The sequence below is a fragment of the Lepidothrix coronata genome, unplaced genomic scaffold, assembly GCF_001604755.1.
Source record: "Lepidothrix coronata isolate B3197 unplaced genomic scaffold, Lepidothrix_coronata-1.0 Scaffold258, whole genome shotgun sequence".
Lineage (NCBI taxonomy): Eukaryota > Metazoa > Chordata > Aves > Passeriformes > Pipridae > Lepidothrix > Lepidothrix coronata.
In genome coordinates this window covers 591,077-611,327 of record NW_016690438.1, presented here as the reverse complement: position 1 = coordinate 611,327, position 20,251 = coordinate 591,077, and the positions used below count along the sequence as shown (strand labels likewise).

The window sequence follows — 20,251 nt, the reverse complement described above, 5'->3', positions numbered from 1 at the left end:
AGGTGCATTTGGCCTTATTGAATAAAGGTATTTGATGAATATGGCTTCTGCAGATTTTTTTTTAATAAAGAAAATCAGTACATGCTTTTGCATATAAAATTTCCTATTGTTTTCTGAAATCTTTCATTCTCTGTAAATACGTTTTTGGGCTGCTTCTATAAGATATGTCAAGACTTTATTTTCCCTTCTCATCATCCCCTGTCTTCCTCTCTGTGCCCTGGCATGTGTACAACCTGCAGAACCATCTCATCTCCCCACCTCTGCCTACCCCAGGGTGGGATTTATGAGAGGTCAAGTTGCAACTCATTTGGGGAAAACCACACCAAAGGATGTGAGGGTACAACACAATTCACAGCCTGGCCCAAATTAGCAGAATTGCCAGAATTGCCCAAATTGCCAGAAAACATTCGTTGGTTCTCTGACCTTGCAAAGCCACAAACATACCAAAAGTCACAGGCTGTTGAGGAGTCAGGCCTTTTTTGAAGGGTAAGCATTCATAGGAAGCAGTCTGCATGATAGAGCGATGTACTGTTATTTGAGAATAACTTTACCTTCACAATCAGAAAAGATGAGTATAACTTTCAGCAAGTTTATGAAATGCGCAGCAAAGACCTCATAAGTACAGAGAAGCAGCCCAAAATTCTGTCATTTCAAAAGCCTTTGTCATCAATGCACACTGTGGATGCTGACACGATCAAGATAAATACAGGCACTGGGCACTGGTGATAAAAATACAAACTCCAATCTCTGCTGAAAAAAGGCTGATGAGGCCAAATAGAAGCATAAGGTAAGAGACAGGTGAGTTCAACAGTGAAATACCACCCCTTCAGAAAGAAATCATAAAAGTTTCAAGTATACTGGTTTTATATTCTCTAAGATAAAGTCACCACCTGGTTCAAAATTATTTCATTTGGAAATTTTATGTAATGCTTTATAGAAAATACAAAATGTGAAATATATACAAAACATATACAAGTAATTATTTCAGCTCATGACATTTTAAAATTCCTTCATCAAATCAGTGATTTTTAGATGGAGGGGAGCTTACCTTCAGTAAGAAATAAAATCTACATCAGACATATTGGCCTGTGCTGCAGGATGCTCCTTGAGAACAGAGCCAGGCTTGGCAGCTTACGCTCACAGCCAGGCCTCGCATTTTATGGTGCTGGCTGCTGGATGTCGAAGGATTCTGACCTGAAAACCTCAGTCCTCTAAGAGAGCCAGTGAGCAGCACAGTCAGGGATAGTTCATACACTGAGGCAAACGAAGCCGGCTTTGTACATGCCCGGCCATCTGTCTGTATGGCAGATTGGGATGCTGTATCAATATCGAAACCATTAGCTGTGTGATTGGCATTCACCATATTTGGGGTAAAAGAACATTAGGTTAACCCAAGGTTATAGCAGTGTGCTGGGAAATGTCCTCCCTAACCTTATCATGCATGCAGAGCCACCGTGGGGAGAGGTAAATCCCCATTTTCAGAGCCTGAAGTTCGGAATTGTCTGTTCAATGCAGACACCCAGCCTGCTTGGATGAGACCATCCTGAATGTAAATCAGTGCACTTCTACTGATGCCCAGAGCCGCTTATTCAGATCAAGGTATGTTTCTTTTTTCCTCCAACATCTGCTGGCCTAGATAACCATGGGTTCACTGCTGGGCTTGGGGTGGCACTGCAAGCCAGCAAGTCAAGGTAATGAGAGTGGTCTCCAGAAAGAAAGGCACCATGGGAAATTTTTTATTTTTTTCTGATAAGAGAATCTGTTAAAATTTGAGAGTTTTAGAGAGAATGACTGAGGATTAAGCCTGTTGAGAGCATTTTGCTTATCAGCTACATTGCTGTACGAGTGACTTGGGAAACCTGGATGCTGGGGAGAGCTTCCTCTCCCCTCTTGCTCCATCAGAATAGCTCTGTGCTAGCGCTTGTTCATCTCTGCTGATGGCAAGTATGTCCTTCTGATTTAGGACACCCATAAGAAGTGACAGGTCATTGTCCTATCCAGGGCCACTGTAAATGCTCATTGCAGACAAAGCCCCTAAGTACCCCTTGGTCTTCAAAGATACCAGGCACTGATAACACTTTGACTCACAAATCTGGTTGTTTGTGCATAAAACATCTGTGTTAAAAGCATTTTTACACCTCTGCTGTGAGCAGTTTACCACAGATCCTCCCTTTCAGCTCCTGTCTCAGCTGCTAATGGCACGAAATCACGTAGCAAAACCCACGTAGCAAAACCCAGCGAGGGTGGCAGCAGCTGGTGCTTCTTGGAAGTCATCGCCTTAGTTCAGGGGAGGTCTAGAAGAGGAATCACGGGCCACCAGGTGCCTCCGCACTGGGCCAAGGACGGGACACTCGCCAGCAACCCAGTACTGAGCACTCGCAGCATACGGACAGCACACACCTGGCCCTTGCCCACTTTTTCAGTCGCTGCATTGATTTTTGGGGGATCCATGGTCTGCTTGGCAGCCATCCTGTGGCACGCTTCCTGCCAGACATCCTCCCCATGCTCTGCTCCCCAAGCCCTCACCATCCTCTATCACTGTTCTGGGGCTATGGTGGAGGTCACGGCAAGTTTTGCAAAGACTGTTGGTGTGAATGGGCACTAAGCCTCATACAGGCTGGTGTAGTCTAGTTTTCATGCATCCACGTGTCCTCCAGTTTGGCTGCATCAGGGGAGAAAGGTTTCCCTTTTGGTTGTAATTGGATTATTGCTGAAAATCTTCATCACAGAGTTTTTCTTGGGACTCGAACTCAGCAGTAGGGTGTGGGGGGTGAGGAGGTTGGCTTTCTTCAGTCTCTCAGAGTCAGGAATGTACCAGGGGTGATTTTCTTTCTTTTAAATGTGCAGAGACCCTCCTTCTGAGGATGGGCACACTGCCTCTTCGGTGCTGCTCTGTGGCATTGGGTCACCAAATTGCCACCGAGCTGTGTTCCAGAGGGGGCAAGTGGTACCACCGGTGATGGTAGGAGAAGTCTGCATCTGAGCAGATAGAACCACCCCATGCACACCCTGAAACCCAACCTTTACCACAGCCTGTGTTACCAGCAAGCTGGGGAGCACAGCCTCCAAGTTTCTCCATGAACTGGGCTCTTCAATAAGAAGAGCATGAAGAACCCTGTTACCAAAGGTCCTCTGCAGTGCAATGCATGGATCAGGCACTGCCCTGTGGACTGCAAGTGCCCCACGGCAGAATGAATCTGCACTGACCTAAATCAGCATTAAAAATAGATCCCAAGATACAAGACTGGGGAGAGGGGAAAGGCACAGCATAAGCTCATTGCCACTGCTGACTTTTGCATTTGAATAGATTTTCTTAAACAAGTAAACAAGAAGCTAACATCTGGTTAGACTTTTGTTATGGAGTCCGTGTTTTAGCACCATAATTACTGTTGCATTCAGCGTTTTCCTGAATTCCCTTATTTTACATTTCACATAGTTTAATGAAAGTGGCTAAGAGATTTTGTTGAAAATGCTTGTGTAATATTGATTAGGAGGATAATTTTAGGAACATTTGGCAACTAGAACACATTTTCTGTTTCATAAAAAATACTTCTTTTTCCAAAAAATGTTTTATATATATATATATAGTGTCTCGTGATTTTGAGACCTACCTTCTCAGCTAAAGATTGAAGATGAGTTTTTCAGAGCAAAGGTGTAGGAGGCTAAAAGAAACTATCTGCACCGTGATAATAACAAGAAGAGAGTGTGAGTGCAATATGAAGGCTGTTGACTCTAGTTGCATCAAAACAAATTTACAAACAGCTCAAAGAATAAATTGAAGTACACATGAATAACAAGGGCCTTAGTCACGTTAGGGCTTAATGAATGGTTTATGAAATAGCAGCCTTGTAATACTGTCCTTCAGAAGTAATTCACTAGGATGGGTCTGATAGCACCTGAATTTAATTTGTCCAGTGTATAGGGCACTTAGGAAGGGAGACAAGGATATGTTACCAAACATTGCTTCAGGATTACCAGTCAATTGCAGAAAGTTAGAAATTCTCCTGGAGCATCTGTGCTTTGCCAGATGCAGCTTGATGTGCAGCAAATTCAGACAATATTAAAATCAAGAGTAAAGCCTACACTGAGCTCAGACTTTCACACAACTCTTGGTAGGAACAGTGCAAGAAATGGGGACTGAAAGAGAGATTCAGTTCATAACAAATGGAGGTTGCCAAGCACTTATCATTTAATTGCCTCAATGCAAGGCATAGCACTGCCTTTTCTGCCCCAATTGGACATTTGCCCGTGCTGGAGTTTTTTGTTTGATGACCTGTGACTAAGGAGCCTGAGATTCTCCAAGAACAAATACTACCATCTCTGCTGTAGTCTCTATGGTCATTATAGAAACAGGGAACTCCTTGTGCTCCCATCCCAGCTGCATTAAGGTCCATCAGCTACCCAAGTGTCATACAGAGAATCGAGCAGACAAATAATTCTACCTTGCTGTTGGAGAAGACTGATGTGACAACTCATCAGCAAGCTAGAACTGTGAATGCACAGCCAGTGGGCAGAGCTGCACCAAGTGGGAGCAGGAGCTGGTTGCTTTTTGGTTTGGTTGTAACCTGAGGTAATCTGCAAGGGTAGAGTGGGCTCATGGGTAGGATGCTGATGTGAGGCCAGACGAGGTTGACATCTGAATGGATTAGGTGCCTAAATACCACTGAAGTGGATATTTGGATTTAATAGCTCAAGTGCTTTGCCACTTCTGAAAATACCGCCAGCAGCTTTGAAAGTCTTGTCTGAGCTGTTCTGTATGCCATTTTCCAAGCTCTGGAGAGTATAATTATAGCTCTGTCCTAATATTGCATAACGAACACATGAAAAATTATATCCTCTGCTGCTGAGGTAATGAGGAGACCCTGCTTTAGTTTAGATTGATAGTTGGAGCTTGTTTATTGAATACAGCATTTCTGAGGACCATAAATTTGGAAAAGAAAGAAAAATAGTTGGCTGCAGAGGTAAGTTTAAAGGTACTATAGATATATAATCGATATCACATACTTGTTTGTATAAATGCTGCAAAGAAAAAGCTGCAGTGGCCTGGATGCTAAGAGCATACTGGCTACTCTCTGCTTTGATTTTCTACAGGATTCAGATTAAGGCCATGTTTGAAGCATGGCCCGGATCAAATAGGTACGTGCAATGGGAGTAATTGGATCAGACCTTGTTTGATACATTTAAATAAAGTTGCCGCTCTGACAAATCATTCTGTGACAACAGTAACTCTCAGGGCATGGAAATATTGACTGATAGATGCATGACTTTTCCTGACTTATCACTTCCCTATGTGTACTAATGCTGAAAATACAGACAGTGCCTACTCGTTGCCAATGACTGGAAAAGTAATTCATGCTCTAGGTTACCTTTGTGGTTTTCAACAATTAAGGCTGGACCAGCTTTATGCTTTCATTAAGGAATAAATGCAGCACAGACAAAAAAGGGTGTTGGGTAAGTCAGCCTCTGCACTGTTACGTGCCAATTTAGCCAATATCATGTAGTGCAATCTCTCTGCAGCATGAGATAATGAAAGAATTTAGAGCAGGTTCTTTTGCTCAGAGTCTTTCACAAAGTACTTTTCCAGATCTTTGCAATTCAACCTATTCTGCAAGGAGGAAAAAGTAATTCTGTGTGCACGTGTGGTTTTTTATTTCAGGGTGTTTATTACTTTTACATAAAATTGCTGAAATTTATTTGGATTCATTAGTTCATTTGCTTTGTGGGAGAGGAAGTTTCCTGGGGGGGGGAAAAAAAAAAAAGGGTTTTAGAAATCTGTGCAGAACAAATATGGTATGCTTTGATGTTTGAGTCTGGAAACCAAGACTTCTCCTTTTAGAAAGTCTGAGAAAGAATACCAATGAACTCCTACATATGGGATGACTTTAAATAATCTTCTTTAGGCTGGGAAACTCTAACATTAACAGAGGACCTAGTATTTTGGGGGAGCATAAGCAAGCTTTTATGCAAGGATGAAGGGGTTTTGGACAAGGATGACCTAGCCAAGATCAAAAACCAACATGCTTGCAATTGGTTTGAAACATTTTGGCAGTTGCTATATTTTAACTTGTTCCCTTTGTATGTAGTGAAAACCATCATTAAAACAACAAGTAATTAGCTTGCTATGTTTATCTGACCTTAAAGAAGATATTAGCATGGTGGTATTTGACAATCATCATAATCACAGAGAGGACTGTTCCCTCAGCTATTAACTTGCTTTATAAAGCAAATTGCTCAGCGTGCCTTTGATACAGTAAGTTTTTAGGATGGAAAGAACTTCCTGCCAGATGGCTGGCACTGCCAAACTGGTCTTCTACAATGATCTTCATCTTCCAATTGCTATGTAAAACCAGCTGCCCTTTCCTCCATATCTGAACATCTTAGTGAGATTCCCAATGGACCTCCCAACATCCATCTTTTCTGTCTTCTAATGGTAAAAGACTAAGCACAGGGCACAAATATTACTCTGTCGGGACTGATTTAAACTTCTTTTGGGGAGTGGGAGGAATGGGGGACTCCTCTTATGGTGGAGAGGAATCTTACCAGCATTGCTAAAGTTGTTCTTAGGGAAGAGAGCTGTGTCCAAGAGCATCACTGGAAAGCATTCCCTAAAGATCAGAGCTGGAGTTTACCTCACCCCAGATATCTCTTTTGGAGCTATAAACTAAAAATGGAATGGAAGTTGACACGCTATTTTCCCCAATTCTATCCTAATACTTTTTCATTGTTGTTATTATTGTGTTTCTTGCAAAATACCCAATGCAATTACTAAGGCTATGAAGCCCTTGCCTTTCAGATCATATGATAAATAACCTAGATCAGGGTAATTTTAGTGGAGAAAAAAATCACCTGCTAACAGTGTACTTGATGATATACTGAGAAGTATGCCCTTCAGGAAGTGGGGAGATGTCATTCTTGCATGTTATCTCACTGAATTTCCTGTAAGGCTCAGCATGTTGGTTGGAGTAAACAAGGGTGCACCCAGATGGGTGCTGCAGGTTATTATGAGCTGAAATAGCAGGTAGTTCACGTTATTTGTGTACAAAGTTTCAGTTCCTTAATAGCATACCAAATCTTGAAACTCAGCTTATACACTTCTGTTGTACTTGGGAAGAATGTACGTTTCTCTAGGAAGGATTTCTTAAGCAAATACAGATCTTCATGCTTTTGATTATAAACTCTGTACAGTGAATAGTTTATGTTAGCCAGGATTCTCAAATAGAACCAGTGAAAATGCAAATAATGCTTCTTCCTTTTCATGAGAAAGCTTCTAAGAGCATATAAATATTTTGTTAGAAGCTCCATTTCAGCTAGCAGACCTCCAGAAATTAGGGCATTGAGCTGTAAATTTCACATCCTGGTTTTTCCTTAATACCGTCTGAGGAAAGTAATGGAATCTAGGCTTTGCTGTCTTCCCACAGATCATACACAAGACAATGGTGCCAACAAAAAGGCTATCGCTTGTTTTGTTGTGCTGAGACCGTCACCAATCATGTGAAGCCTGAACCTCATATTAATCTCTGAACCACGATGGCTTTATTTTCAAAGCGGCAAGCTTCATTTAAAAGCTGTATATGGCTTGAGGTTCTGGCTGCCTGAGGCTGCTGTGATCTATAGGTCTTCTTACAGTGGCCATATCTCATCTGACTCCTCAATAAAATATGCTACACTCACTCACTGCCCTGGCAGGAGAAACCAAGGTGGAACTTTGCTTCTTCCCAAGCATTGCAGCAACATCAATACCACTGGATTTTTTTAGATATTTTTTGTAAATGCTGTGTGCTATGTTGACAAATAAGGATATTTCATCAAGACTGTCCTCAGATTACTAACTCAAACAAGCCAAGGAACTGTGTGTCTCACAGTTCCTCTGCAATACACTCATTGTGGCATTGATACAGGAAGAGGAGACCTGTCAAGGCTCTTTTTGCCACAAAGGATTCAGATGTTGCACAGAGGAAACTGCAAACCTGTCAGTATTGTTACCTAATTCTCCATTCTTCAAATAGAAAAAAAACTTCTGAGTCTTTTCAGAAATGCAACAATGGGATAATTCATGGTTTCTATCTTGGTCTCCATTTTCAGAAGAAGCCTCCCAAGTGGTTACTGCTAAGAACTTGAGTCTTCTTTTTCACTTTTAATGTAACAGCAATAATATTAATGGGCTTTGAGTGTTTGTTTGCTCATTAAGCAGTCAGCAGGAGCTCACTTAATGGAGCACAAACTCGCAGTTATTACATTATCACTTAATTATTCAGCCCTGACATCACTGCATCTTCACAGCAGGCACCCGCACAACTTGGAAAAGGGTGCATTTCACTTCAGCCTTGTACATCTTGGTGAAAATAGGGTAACAGGAGTGACTGGAGGCAGCACTGTGGCAAACTGATCCTGCCTTACTGCATATAGCCTTTTATGCAAACCGAGATTTTGGCATAGAGCATAAGCCATGGGAAGTTATTCTGAAATAGGGCTGCTACAGGGAAGAGTGATCAGTGCTAAGGAGCTGACAGTAAAAATGTCACATTGCTGTACAACTGCACTTGCAGAGATATTTTTGGGTTGTTTAATAGGTAGAAAGGAAGAGAGAGATGGATGGTTTTGAAGTGGTAAAAAAAGTGTTCACCTAAATTTCCTGAAGTCTCAATTCTTGTGTTTGTCCACGGGTAAAACAAATTTAACACCATGGATCTGCTGTTTCTCTGTGAGTTAATTTCTAGAATAGCCTTCCATGTAGTCCTTGGGGAGTTAACTGTTTCTGGAGTCTTTCCTAACCAAAATCTGGTCGAATGTCCAGGCACTACAAGCCAAATTGTCCCACCTCTCCACAAAGCTGTGCTACAGGGGAATGCTATGGAGTTTTTGTTCTCATAGTGGAATTTCAATCATTCTTCTTTCAAACATGCAGCACAACAAAGGCCAGGTGCCATGCAGTGTAAGAACTCAACAGAGTCTCTTTGTACAACAGATACATTGCCAAAGTCAGTCATTGTTCAGGTGGTAAAATTGGGGTGAGTCAACGGTGTTCAGCTTTGCAAGGCCATGCTCCAGCTCACTACAGAAAATGTGCAAAAGCAGCAAGGAAAACAGGCAGGAATACTCTGCTCAAGGGTTTGTGGTTTTTTTCATTGTTCTGTGCAGCAGAATATGTTCTTTTAGCGCTTTCTCACAGGAAAAGAAAAATCTCTTTGGGCAGAATTTTCTTTTACAGAAATGATTGGCAGATTCACTCAGCAGCACATGCCTGCAGATAAGTGATTGCTTCTAATATACAGGACCAAGTTTTGCAGGAAGTCCTGGAAGCACAACTTTTGAATATCTTCAGTGTTAAGAATACAATGTGACACGGGAATTTGTATTCACCACAATAAGATGAAGAGCTGTGAAATTTAGGGTGATGACCTTACAGATAATATTTGTTGCTGAGTCAGTCTCAGATTTAAAGGTGATTTTAAAGGATGATGTGTAAAAGCAGAAATGTTTTTGTTCCACTGATATTATCAAGATGCCTACCTTTGTGTTGAGTCAATGGATCAGGATTTAGGAATTTGCAGTCACAGAGGGATCTCTTCATCCCCTTCCCTTCTTTATTTACCTTTCTGTCTGTCATTTTCTTGTTGTAGTTAGCAAGACAACACAACAGTCATTACAGCTGGTAAAATTCATAAAACCCTGTTTAGCAGAAATTACTCATTTTCTGTTGCCGGAAAATTGTCTGAGAAGAGGAAGCCAAGAATGTAAGGGCGAAATACAGACAAACTACTAATAACACATGAGGCTCGAGAAAATGGCTCTGATGACTTGTGGAATGTTGAATATCACAGAAGACCGATCCCATATCTGTAGATATGGTTTGAACTCTACCTACTTAAGAAGTTACTGCCTCGTATGATTTCACTGAGTTTTTTGGATCTTTTGGCTGGTTTGAGTAGACTTTAGAAATCTTTTGAGTGTCTTATACAGGCAGGAATGTATTGGAGGTACATCAGATCTCTGATGTATTACTGTATAGTCTGCATATTACTTCTATGCATTCTGTACTAAGAGTCATGGAATTTTCATGAGGGGAATGTCCTCTGTATGCAACATAGGAGAGGCAGCAGTTCTGGCAGAAGCTGAGCAGCAGGAACCCTAGAGTCTGGTGCGTGCAGATGGTGGGGTTATGAACTTCACACTAGTTTTCTTCTCAGAGATGCCTTCATTGCATATTTAACCTAGATGATTGCCATTTGGGGGTAAGTACCCCCAAATAGCCAAATATAGCTAAATTCAAGTGTAAGGAACTGCACTGACAAACTAAAATCCAGGCTGGTATCATATTCAGTCTTTTTGGTCTTAGGGCGTTCTGCAGCCACAAAATCTTCTTAACATTGAAAGAATGATTCAAAGTCATCCTGTGATTTCTTTTTCTGTCCCCACAAAGTTGCAGGAAGAGTTTATAAAATTGTCCAGCCACATGACCTTAATTCAATTATTTATTCAATAAACAATTTCTGACTTTCTGTCTATAGCTTTGTTCCAGTGGAAAATAGCTATAAACAGCCAAGGATGGTGACAACTTGTACTAGTATCTGGCATCAAGACAAATCTATTTTTGAGAAAAGGAGGAGGTGCCTAATAAACCCAGGACATACTTGGGCAGTTCCTGTGGCCAGCCACACATTACCTTGAGAAGTCTGAGTAGCTGCAGCAGTAGATGGGCTTTGCCAGCTGCATACTTCTGCTTCAAGGAGGCCAGCTTTCTCAAACAGCAGGTGCTAGCTGTGCCACAGCAAGACACAGAGAGGTCATGCCTGCTTGCAGGAGAACAGGAAATACTGGGCTGTCTACCTCCCCAATGCTAGTGGTGACCAAGTCAGTTCTTAAGTAGCACCTGTGTAAATTTGCTGTGCAGCTGTCCCTGTGGCTGGTCCATGTGTGGTGAGGATTGCTGAGGTCTACATAAAGGGGTAACAGATATTCCAAACTCTACAGGCATCGAGGTGACCCAGCCAAAAGTCTTCTACAGCACCTCCAAGTGTACCTACTAACCCCACAGAGAAAGTATTATTCACATGTCATGGCAGCCTTCAACTGGAGGAAGCTGGGAATCTGGAGTATGCCAGAAAGGTGCCAAAGCATACCAGAGACGCAGTACTGGGATTTTAAGTTCTTCTCCTGTTTTTTAACTGCTGCTGATGCTATTCAGAAGTTTGTATGTGTAACCAGTAGAAGGGAAAACAACTATGTGGAGAACAGTGATTAATAATGAAAGTGCAGAAGTGACACCAGGACTGGTATTTTTCTGACTTTCAAGTCTCTCACAATAAGCAGAATCACTTTGTTTTATGCTTTATTTTTGTAATGTCACTCTGCCTCCTACCTAAAAAATGAACTTTTTCTTCTCCCTTAGTTTGATTTGCTCACCTCTCAGTCAGAATTGTGACTTGTGACCTTTTTGAGCTGCAACCAGTTTCCTGACTATGCATTAGCCCAAGCTATTTTATGCATTATTTGAGAACATTAAGATGAAACAAATAACAGTAAGTTGATTGCAAACATAACTCTTGCAAACTCTGCCTTGCAAGTACTCTACCTTGGGAATTCATCTGCTGCTTTAACTTGATACAGAGAAAGTCCTGTCTTCATTGCTTATCCGTGTGCAAAGAGATTGCTAATTGAGCTCTTGTCATCTTTGTTGTAAATGAGACCTGCATTCTGGAGCTGTAGTCTCAAGAGGGCTATTAATCATCTTAAAGTGTCCTTTTTACTGCAAGCCAAGAGTAATGTAGATTGATTAAGAAACAGGGGGAGAGATGTGTGAAAACAATCCATCTGACAGATGTGCCTATGGCCACTGGATTAAAAAGGAAGGAAAACTTACTTTCTCTAGATTCATATTTAGTGTTATTAAATGCTTAAGGAAAATTAATGTAGCTATCTAAGTGTTCAAATAGTAATAGTTCTCAAAAGGATGAAGTTGCCTCTAAAATACTCCTGTAAATTGAAACAAGGACCTCCAGGAAGGTGGCATCCCCCTCCTGCAGCATGAAGAGGTGCACCCCATTCTGATTTCTCACAGCTCCTCCTTACTTTGTCACTCTAATCCGGAGAGTCTGAGGCTAACAAGGGAGTGAAAATTATGTGCTGACTGCCCTTGTTAACCTTCAGTGACCTACTCCTGTCGCTGCACTTGCAGGAATCCCCCTCCCCACAGTACAGGGAAGTGACAGAGGTGCTGCTGGTGCCCCAGTGGGTGGCTGCAGTCTCACACGTGAGTGCAGCCATCTGTGCTCCCTGTTGATCTAACATATGTAAAATACAAAATTAACATGAGGAAGGCAGTCAGGGGCAGGTTAGTATAAAGCTGGAGACACACTTTTTCTTCTCCTGATCTTTTACTCTACTGTTGTTTTACCATGATCCTTTAAAGGGTTTTTATCTGCTGCGTGTTGATGCTTCTGAACAGTGCTACTGCTGCTCTTACAGAAAACTGTAAGATGTGCCTCTTCAGAGTATTTTGATGCAGAAATCTCATATATGGCAAGTTACAGAGGTAATACTAACAGGGGTTACTGCACTGTGGTTCTCATTATCTGCACTTCTAGAGAGTCTGGGATGAAACCCACAGGAAATTTAGAAGCTGCTTTCTGAATAGTCATGGCTATAACAGAGAAGCAAGGAGCTGCCAGCATGGCTGGTACTTCCCCTTTCAGCAGAGAGTGGACAGGATAATGTCAACCTCTTCTTTCCCATCTCTCCACCTAAGTTTGCCCTTCTGAATCCACCAGGAAAAGGCTGATATTGATCTTTGCCCTGAGGAGGAAGAACATAGTTCAGAGGACGTGCTAGGCAGAAGCGGTAAGTGCTGCAGTCTGTTCCCAGCCCTTTGTGGCATCCGTGGGGAAAGCAAGGATATTGTGTCCCTCTCCTTCATTCACCTCCAAAAATTGTTGTAATGAGCAGCTAGATCACTTTTTTTTTTTTAATGCCTTTTGTTCTCTGCACAGAAACATGAAACTGAGAGGGATTATTCATGATAAGCTCATGGTTGCTTTAGCTTTCATTTCCCTTTTGCCCTGCCTGAGTTGACTGTTCATAAAGAAAAGTTTTATTTCTTTAGCTTCCACTCAAGCTGAGGGGCGTGGGTGTATATGGATAACACAGCACAGTGCAGAGACCTTCCAGCCTTGCACCAAACGGGTGATGTCCATGGCTGGAAGCAGATGTCTGATGTTAACATGGTGTTGCACCACAGCTGGCTTCTCTCTCTCACAAGAATATCCTTGAGATTGCCAGCTGAGGAACAGCAAGCAGTCACATTCACACTCCTTGCGCAATGCAGATGTGGGATAATTTAAACTGTTTGCTGTTCAGGTCCTGCACAGGAATGAAGTAAGCAATGTGGCAGCTTACCTTAGAGACATCTGAGCTAGCTGGAGAGCTGCACTGGGCCTGCTCTCTGGCTCTGGTGAAAGTAATCCTGGTGGTCTTTAGAAAATGTTACATGATGCACCAATCATTTTTAATAAGTCATGTTTTGCCCCTCTACTCTCTGACAGCCAATATTGTTAACACTTAACTATGCAGATCTCTTGATCAGCCTTATATAGCATAAACAAGTATGCAGGTTTGAAAGTTATTAGACATATGAGAATGGCTAATACTGGGTTGTCTTCAGATTGCCTGAGAATGTCCTTAATTTCATCTTTCTATGACAGTCCTTTATCACAACTGTCTATAGCCTCCATCCTGCTCTCTCAGAAGAATCTGAATCATATCTGTGCAAAGGATTGCTCTCAGCTGAAAGTTAAGATCCTACTAAACACTTTTGTGATCAGACTTTGCAAGCTGTTCCCATGCTGAATTTCTTAGGTTCATGAGACTTCAGGGTTTTGAAATAAAAATCCAGATGGATCCACAGATGCACTACCTGCCACAGGTGCAGGTGGGAGGAGTTTGTAATGGTTTTTGTATGAGGATTTATCCAGCCTAGTCTGTTTGAATTTCTTTTCAGGTTTTTATGGATTCTTTTTATTCCCAAACTATCTCTCCAATCTTTCAGAAATGTAATTAGTAAAGTTTAGCAAGTTTGCTTGCAACCTATGAGAAAGCAAATTTGAAACAAGTGACTAGTGCTTCCCTTGCTGGCTGGAATGACATGCTATATATGCATAATAATCTGCCTCTGCTGAACATTATAGAAAAGTACTTGCATTCTACTCATGAGTTATCTTTGGAGGCATAAAATGGTTTCATTTGAGTCATATTCTTACATGGTTGGCTAAATTAACCCTAATTCACCAATCTTGTCCATACCAGCACATCTTTATTTGCTCCAAAGCAGCACCTGAATAATCTGAGCAAACTCTAAGTATCTCAGCAAGGGATGCAAAGTTACATTTCTATATTGTCACAGAAAAAGAATAGTTTTACCTTCAAACAGGGCCTCACTTCCAGGAGGATTAGTGAACGAGTCATGAGAATTAATTATGACTCTTTGTTTCTTCCCTTCATTCTAATATCCACATTTCTATTTTGTTAAGTGCAGGAATGCACATAGTCAACCTGGCTGTGTCTTCATGGAATACACTTCTGAAAAGGAATAAAAAAGGATACATGGAAGTGCCATCTGAAGCTGCTTTCATAACATAGCCTCTCCCACTTCACCCCAAAACTGCAAATCGCTGATTTCACTCAGCCACGAGGCACAGAGAAAAGAAGAAAGATTAAAAAATTTTTGACAGGGAATTTGAAGCACACAGGGACCATAAAATGAATGAATAACTCAGTTAACTCTTATTTAAGCAACATTGGTAGAAGTCCTTTGAGTGACCTCCACAAAGCTTTGCTGAGGCATCTTTTTACACTCTTCTAAAAGATTAAAGTTAACTTTCATAGCTTTAAATCTCCTCTTTCATAGATGCCATATGCTATCATTCTTGATATGTATAAAAGAGAGCTGATTAGAGAGCCACCTTGAAGACCTGACTTTACTGACTCATACAGTTTTGGAGACACACAAAATTGTTGCTGGTTTCTGGGCATTTTTCCTGAAAGGGTGAATGAACTGATTAAGCTTAAACTGTCATTGGCTTTTTATTGCCCACAGAACCAGCCATTGCCTCTAGTGAGAAGACAGAGAGGAAATGCTGCAGGCAGCTATTTCAGCAGTACTTTACCAAACAGATTATGCACGATTTGTCTGGCATTGAATCACTGACTTGTGTAAACACCAGATGCAAGTGAAATGCAATGTCTTAACTAAAATGCTGTGTTTTGGCCCATGAAAGCAATATATTATTAAAGTTAATGCTACTGTTACCTATCTTTGGGTTATGTACCGGTATTATCCTCCCTGTCTCTCCTGGCTGTGCCAGGGGCTGCTCTCATACCCTGGTGCTGCTGGTCTACTGCCATGAAAGGGTGCTGCTGAGACCCCTGTGTGTGCCTTGCTCTTGGGGTGGGCCCAGAGGGAATGTTTCTTGATGTCTCCAGAAATCAGGTCTTGCTGTTTGGTGCCCTTCCTTTCCACTCTTGGAAGAACTGAGTTATGAAAACACTCCCCAGGGATCTGCAGAAGAGAATGGGAAAAGCTGTATGCAAAAGGGCAACTGGTGACAGTGGTATACTGCAGGTCTCCTGTGAGAAGGGGATTCAAGACTGTCAAGAAGAGTTGCTGGTGTGTCAGAATGGTGTGGCCAACTGGCCAACAGCATAATAAATTACTACAGTTTGCTTGACAAACAAACGATTATATAAATATGTCAGCTATATTCAAGTATGAAGGCTGGTGCTACAATCATTAGGTGGTGCAGAGACTGAACTGGCAGGGAATTAGTGATACATGATAGTCTTATGGATTTAGTCACAGTCACAAAGAGACTTCTGAAAACTGAGCTAGTTCAGCATCTTATGTACTGCCTAGCCAGGGTGGAGTATTTCGTTCTGTCCAGCCTGGCTGCTTTTTCTGCTCTGTAACTATCACAGCCAGTGATGCAGTGGGGGGCTGCTTAGTCTCCCCTTCCAGCAACCAGATGTGGCTCCTCAACTGGCAGGAAAGGAGGAAGAGTAATGCTTCATGCTCAGAGTGATGCCTGCTTCATCAACAAAGTAGTACAGCAATTGAGGACAAGGTCTGAGGTTTTCCAGTACTGTTCCACTATGAGAAAAATAATTCAATTATCTGACAAAAAAAATAAGACTTAGAGGTATGTGTTGCTAAAATGTGTTCCTTCTCAGTAAAAAAACACATAGTTATGGGAAGTCATTAGTCTTGCTGCAGAAGAGCTGTATCTTGATGCTTTGTTAATCCAATGACAAGATGTGAGGTACCTGTTTTAAGTTCTCAGCTTTACTGAAGCCATCTGGGATCTGCACAAACCATCTGATAACACGTTTGCACCACTGGTCTGTTAAATGAACTTCATTAACCTCCACTCCATAACAGTGCGTAGCTTCATGTAGCTTTCTCTTTCTATCATGCAGTTCATTGGATTACCAAATATCCAAGAAAACCAGTGTTCTCTGAGGCTGGAAATGGCCAGAAAGCATAGTTTTGGTAACAGTGTTCTTGAGTCTGCACCTTTTAAATTAATTCTGTGTTCCTTCTGGCCTCTTTAAGAGGGAAAGGTTTTCAACTTTCTCTTTTATTACTGTGGCACCACGTAGTGAGGGATGAACTAGCTTTTCCATTACAAAGCACTTTTTCATTTCTCAGCATGCTGAAGCCTGGCACACAATGCTAACCCAAGATGCAGGAAGGTTTTTTAGCAGCTTAAAGCGAATTAAGCTTTCTTTGAGTTTTGGGAGCAAACAGAGTTGTTTGTTTCTGAGGGGGAAAACTGGGTGGTTTTAGCCAGAGCCTGGCAAAATCGTGTATATATAGAGCCAGGAAAGCCAGGTTGTTTTGCTGGCCCTAAATATACTCTTTCCCCTTACTCTGAAAAAGACTTTATTTTTAAAAACAGACAAGATTCCAGCAATCTTAGTTCTTTCTTTGAATAAGTTCCCTCTTCCGTTCCTGCACTGAGTTTGCCTTTTTTTATTTTCCTTATTTTCTTTGCCAGTTCAACACTGAATAGAGCCATCCCCTGGCCTAGATTTATCTGCACAGGAAATCAATCCTGTGCAAGAAGCAAGCAGCTTCTTCAGGTCACCCTTAGCACAACACTGCGAATAAGGTGATCACAAACAACAGACATCTAATCCCTGTATGATTTCAAGGGAATATAGAGAAGGTTCGTGTTGGTCTTGCAGTAACTTTACCAAAACACAGTCCTGTCCTGAGAAACAGTGTCAATTTGATGAAGATGCAGGGCAATTATTTATGTGTCCACTTTTCCTTCTTAGCTCTCCCCAAGATGTAGCTTTCATTCCCCAATGAGATAGTGGGCTTTTGTCTCCTCCATCGCTGTTGATGAGAAAATGTTAATAACACTACTGGTAATATCACGTGCTTTATGGTCAGTTGCCTCTGTTTTATTTGTAAAGTATTCTGAGATGCCTGAATAAGTCCAAAATACCCTCCAGCCATAAGCCGTGCTTGAGGAAAATTGACTGAGTAAACTGAAGTGATTAGAGGAAGTAAACAGTGTTAAGCAAGATATATGAATGTATAAATCTACACTGCTGCTTTGTCCATTTGGAGATCATGATGTAAGATAGATCTATGATCTCTAGTTTAATTTTGACTTAAATTGGTTGCTGACTGTGTATCAAATGCTATTTTCTGACTAAAAAAACCCAGTCCTATGTAATACATAATTTTAAATTAATGTCCATCTAGTTCCCCTTGAATTACATACAGCATCAGCAGAGGCAGGGGTTATTTTTGCTTTTATAGCACTAATACAACAGCAGAAATGTCCAATGTACGCTGCCATTTATATGCTGCCTCCTCCTAAAGGCAAAATTGTCTGTGTGCCTATGTGCAGTGAGCATAATGAACATCCTATTAATTTAGATCCACCCTCAAAAACTAGACTAAGACAAAATCCAAATGGAAAATCATTAAAAATAAATGTCCTTTCTCTCTAAAATCAGAACATGGAAAAAGCCACCCTTCTATAAAGTTAACCCTTTTGTGTTCTTTTGAGCATGTAGCTCTCAAAGTAGTCTGCCAGGGGAGTTTTCATCAGTATGTGCTTCATCCTCATTTAACAGTGGGAGGAAGCTGATATCACCCATCTGTTTCACTTTTGAGGTATAGAGCTTAGGAAGTTGATTTGCTGTGTGTAATTTGATGCGCTGAATGACAGTGTCAGGAAGAGAGCTCAGGTCTCATGTGCACACTGCTCTGCTCTTGCTGGCTAAGATCAAAGCAGCCCCTTTCCCTTGGTGCATCTGTCACAGAGAAGTAGCTACATAAATAGCCTTGCAGCAGCACTTGTGCTCTGACTAGCACATGATTCAATCCCTCTGAAGAAAGTAATGCTGAGCACAGTTACAGTTATAGTTAGTGTAAGTGTCCCATAAGAGAAATAATGTCCAATGCACAACTTGCAATCCTATTTTTCAGTCTCAAAGATTTTAGGCTTCAGTATCATTCTTTTGGCTCATAGTACTACATTTGCTACATGAAGAACCTTTTGCAACATCACTTCTGAGTCTTGTCAGTAGCTCTTGTGCCACTAAAACCAAGCTGAACACACAACAGCAGCAGAAAAGTAAGTGGTTGGATTTTTTTTTTCCCCTAATTTTTATGAGCGGACTTTCCTTTTGATGCAAACAGAAAGACCTCAGTCGTGGCCATAGCACAGAAGTCACATTGTGCAACTGTCTCTCTTGATGGCTCAGTCAGCTTTGCTTGGACACTCTCTGCTGTGTGCATCTCTAGGAGAAATTTAGCTGAATACTGCATAGATGGTGAAAATAAGGACTTGAATAAAACCTTCGAAACCCCTATAAAGCCAGTTTCTCATTTTAATAAAAGCTGTAATTCTCTTATTTTATTGCACAAAGTAACTTTCTAGCTCTAAGAGCCAAGGACAGAAACCCAGTGAATGGAATATATTTAGTGTCCATAACAGTGTAAAATTCCCATTTAACAAATGAACAAGAAATGGTGGTATGTTTTTGTAGCTGTGTATTACCTATTGTAGTGTTAAAGATTGCAGACAGAGCAAAAAAAAAAAAAAGGCCAATTTTTTGAGTCAAGGCAACTACTAGAAATTAGTTCAATAGATCAAGGCAGGAGGATTCAAATTAAAACATTTCTGAATTCATACTGAAAATTCTCCAAATTCATTTTGTCCAAATATTCTCTGCCCAATGGGATCCCTGACCACCAGTTCACTACTGACCTGGACTTTTATTTAACTTTCCTTTTTCAGTATTGGTGGCCTGTCTTTAGAGACCTTTAGTAGAGCATGGTGCACCACCCATCATATTGATGGAGCTTTTAATGAGCAGTATTAAGTGGAGATGATAGATAACTGCCTCAAACAAGCTGAGGACGATCCACAACATCATACAAAAGCTTAAAATGCACTAAACCCAAAGGCTGACGTGATAGTTCCAGCTCTTTTCTTGTTGAAGCCAAGGGTTCGTTGTTACTTATTACCTCATGTGAGTTTTGTTTCCTATGTACTTCCCCAAACTGGCCAGATCCTTGTGCAACAGAGCTGGCACCTGTCCACTGAGAAGAATGGGCTCTGCAGCAAACACAGCTCCGGCGCCTGCCAGCCTGCGAGCTGCTGTGGTTAAAGGATCAGGGCTGAGAAATAAAAGGACAGAAAGTAGCCATATTTGCTACAAGCAAAGAGATATTTCACACAAAACCAGTACCTTAAGAAGACCAGCTTTTTACCAGAGAGGTCAGGCTGTGCAGGGAGGGAGACAGAGGTGTCTCTGTGGCTGCGTCCTCAGGATGCTGTGAGCCAGCAGAGGGAAGGAGCTGAGCCAAAGAAAAGAGGTTGAGACCCAGCCACAGTGAACTGCTACACACCCTTTTCTCAGAGAAGGTAACCAGGCATCTTAACCAAGATTAAGTGCTAGAAAATCTCTCACTGGCTGCTGCAGAAACCTCCATTTACAGACCCCCCACCCCCCGCCCCCCAAGCCACCAGAAGGACACACGTGGGTTTGGCTGCTCCGTGGGCACAGTTCTGTCCTGGGTGCATGCAGTTGCACTGAACTTGCTCTGAGCTTGCTTAGACTAGGGACATCACCGTCTGGTCACCACCGAGGACTGAGGGACTTCCCAGGCTGATTTGCAGGCAAAATAATGGCATTTGGGAATGGTGTTTAAAAAAAAAAAAAAAAAAAAAAAAAA

General features: G+C 41.6%; 1 protein-coding gene across 1 annotated transcript in view; it reads right to left on the bottom strand.

Moving 5' to 3' along the window:
- Window positions 1–16,988: 16,988 nt before the first annotated feature.
- The window catches only part of PLCL2 (phospholipase C like 2), a 124,026-nt gene continuing 120,763 nt past the window's right edge, over window positions 16,989–20,251 (bottom strand). The window contains exon 7 of the transcript XR_001878157.1: window positions 16,989–16,999. The gene's annotated coding sequence lies outside the window, so the exon portion shown is untranslated. The remainder of the gene's footprint in view (window positions 17,000–20,251) is intronic.